At 37.5% G+C, this 3,341-nt stretch overlaps 1 long non-coding RNA gene across 1 annotated transcript in view; it reads left to right on the forward strand.

Moving 5' to 3' along the window:
- LOC125503380 overlaps window positions 1-2,001 on the forward strand; it is a 3,534-nt gene extending 1,533 nt beyond the window's left edge. Inside the window, exon 2 of the long non-coding RNA XR_007280802.1 lies at window positions 1,299-2,001. This is a non-coding gene — a long non-coding RNA (uncharacterized LOC125503380). The remainder of the gene's footprint in view (window positions 1-1,298) is intronic.
- The last annotated feature ends 1,340 nt before the right edge of the window (window positions 2,002-3,341 follow it).

Here is a 3,341-nt window from a genome sequence, read left to right on the forward strand (position 1 = left end):
ATGCCACCATATGACGGCGGAATATGTGATTATGGGTTTCACAATGGTGACGTACGTCCAGTACACCATCTTCGGTGAAATTCCCCATGTTTTTGCAAAAGTGCGTTTGCAGGTCCATAAAGCCCTGATCGGCTTGTTTGTTTTCTGTTCCACATGTTCTTTAAACAACAGCTTCTTATCCAGGGTTACCCCAAGATATTTGACAGTGTCAGACATGTGAATATTGTTCCCGTATATAGACATTTGTCTTAGGGCTCTAAGATCTCTCTTCCTTGTGAAAGCGATTATAGATGTCTTGTTCGGTGATGTTTAGCGCCTGCTGCATCAATGATGATACAGTGTCTCCAAACTTTCCCTGTACAACAATGGAGATATCATCCACATATCCCAGTGCGTAGAAACCTTTTCCCTCAAGTGACGACAGGAGCCGGTCCACCATCAGGCTCCACAGCAAAGGCGACAAAACTCCTCCCTGCGGACACCCGCCGGCTACCCGTGCTTCCATGCTGACTTCATTGAGTGCGACAGTAACCGTTCTGCAACTCAGCATGTTTTGGATCCATTTGCATATTATAGGCTCCACTCCACGATTTTTCACCGCTCTGACGATTGACTGAAAAGAGGTATTGTCAAAGGCTCCCTCTATGTCCAGAAATGCCGCCAGAGCAATTTCTTTACGCTCTAATGAGGTTTGTGCCCTCTGCACCAACTCGTGGATAGCAGATTCGCAGGATTTTCCCATTTGGTAGGCATATTGGTTGTGGTGTAGAGTACTTCTAGTAAGAACCTCTTTCCTGATATGTCTGTCGATCAGCTTTTCTAGTGTTTTGAGTACTAATGATGTTAGGCTGATCGGGCGAACGGATTTGGCCTGGGCATACGTCGCCCGCCCTGGTTTTGGAATGAATACTACTTCCGCCATTCTCCATATATGACCACTTACGCAGACCACTATGTATTTTAACCAAGAACAGTCGGTGGAGCACTAAAAAGATAAATAAGCTGCGCATTCCACATGTAAAAATTAGTCCTAAGTTAGTAGTTAAGGCAGTAACAACTCGATGCCAAAAAATAAATTTTTGGGTTGTAAAATAAAGGTTTTTTTTTAAACCAGTTAAAGTTTTTACATCTAGAATCCAAATTCTATACTGGACGATAAAAAGAAACAATAAGTATATGCGAAGAAAAAATCTCGTTTTATCGTCGTGTATTTACGTTAAACACCTACTATTTTTGTCATGCAATATGAATATTAACACATATTTTTATGTAACTTTAATACTATTTATTTATTCTAGCTGGAAGAAGATATGGATAACTATGTTAAATTCAAGGTGAAAAAAATGAAGGCCAATGTACTTGTAACTTTCATCCATCCTACTGCAGAGTCTCCATAAGACTACCTTTCCGATCGTTAAATAATGTTTTTTTGTACTTACCTTTGTTATTATTTGTAAATAATGATATATTTAATCATTAATGCCCTGGTTTTCATCAATACCAAATCACTGTTTATGATGTTTAGTTTTTATTAGGATGGAAACAATATTTTCTGATTTTTTGTTGAATCACTTACATTTTGATTCATAGGTACTGTTTGAATTTTGAAAATTAGAGCCATTAGAACCCCAATCTAACATTTTATCGATTTATATAAGTAAAACTATTGACTATTTTGTCTATAAATCTACCTGTTTACTTTAACACCGCGAACTTCAGCAAGAGTCAAACTTTCGGTGTTCTTATTTTAAGATGCCACCATAAACATGTCCACTAGTGGTAAAATGTCAGATTGTTCTTTTACAAAACCTGCGCTAGTCATTTTGAAAAATTTTCTTTTTCTTCTAATACTATATAGAAACGTTTTGCAGCCGGCGCGGCCACGAGCCGCTTGACGTCACAACTAGTCCCAGCCAATGACGGCGCGTTACAAGAATGATTTGAATTATACAGGTTTTAATTGCTTATATTAATTACATAGAAAGAAAAAATTAGTTTTTTGGTCAACTGTGGTGTTTTTAGCGTAGGCTACGCTGACGACGCGGCATTTAATGCAGATTCCGAAGACGACTGCCAAAGACTACACTCTTTTAACGCCCAAGCAAAGGAACTAACTATGCTCATCAACACCGAGCAGACCAAATGTCTGGCAATATCAAAGGAACCTATAAGCTGCAAGCTGGAAGTTGACTCCAAGATCGTCTAACAAGTAAACCATTATAATTATTATAATAGCAGAGATGACGAGCCATAGAAGTCTACATTTCAAAGTAAGAGAGCCAACAATGAAAGCGGCTCGAATTTCGGGATGTTTGCGAGAAATTGTTTGGAAAAAGCAATACCTAAGTACGGAAAGCAAATTCAAAATATATAAAACGGCAATAAGACCTATAATAACGTACGCAGCAGAATCAAGACCAAATTCCAAGCGGAACTCTACAAATGATGAGAAGAGTTGAAATGACCTTTAGGAGCATACAAGGCAAAATTCTATACGACAGGGTGGACGTCAACGGTAGTGAGAACATCAGAATGCAATGCAAGATACAGGACTTAGGGAGGTGGGTGAGACGGAGAAGAAGATTCTGGAACAAACATGTAGAAAGAATGCAGGACAGCAGACTCGTCAAAAACGCAAAAATGAACAATTCAGTGGGAAGGAGACCACATGGACACCAAAGCGCTGTAGAGAATGCTGGATCTCAACCTCCGGGGAGGACGTGTTGGAAATGAACAAGCAATAGTCTACTAATATGTATCGTACTAATATGTATATTAGAAAGAAAGCAGAAGAATAATAGTAATATTTAGGCAATTCATGTTAATAATAATATTGCATTTTTTTACAAACTTCTTGTTGGGTATTTCGCCTCAAAAATGTTTGTCTTTAAAAAAGACAGAATTTCCTCACGTCTTTTATTACAGATTGATAAATAGTGCTCCTATTTCGCAATAAGAACAAATTATTTATCAAAAAGTAATCAGGAACTATTACCTAGAAGGTATCCTGCGACACACTTGGCTCAAGCTGTAAGAGAAAATTCCAATTAGTAAAGAAATTAATTTGAAAAATTACCTTGACGTTTTGATTCTGCTATCGTTATCAAAAGAACCTAAATGAACTTAAAAAAGAGTATGTTAATAAATTGTGTAACAATAGTAGGATGATACAGTATATGAAAATTCGCTCTGATAATTTGCACAGACGAATTATCAGAGCGAATTTTCATATCCTGTATTATTCTACTATTGTTTCAAATTAATTTCTTTTCTAATTGGAATTTTCTCTTGCAGCTTGGGCCTAAGTGTGTCGCAGAATACCATCTACTAGGTGATAGTTC

The sequence above is a fragment of the Dendroctonus ponderosae genome, unplaced genomic scaffold (genome assembly GCF_020466585.1).
Source record: "Dendroctonus ponderosae isolate FM_Combo_2020 unplaced genomic scaffold, Dpon_F_20191213v2 Dpon_F_20191213_2, whole genome shotgun sequence".
Taxonomy (NCBI): domain Eukaryota; kingdom Metazoa; phylum Arthropoda; class Insecta; order Coleoptera; family Curculionidae; genus Dendroctonus; species Dendroctonus ponderosae.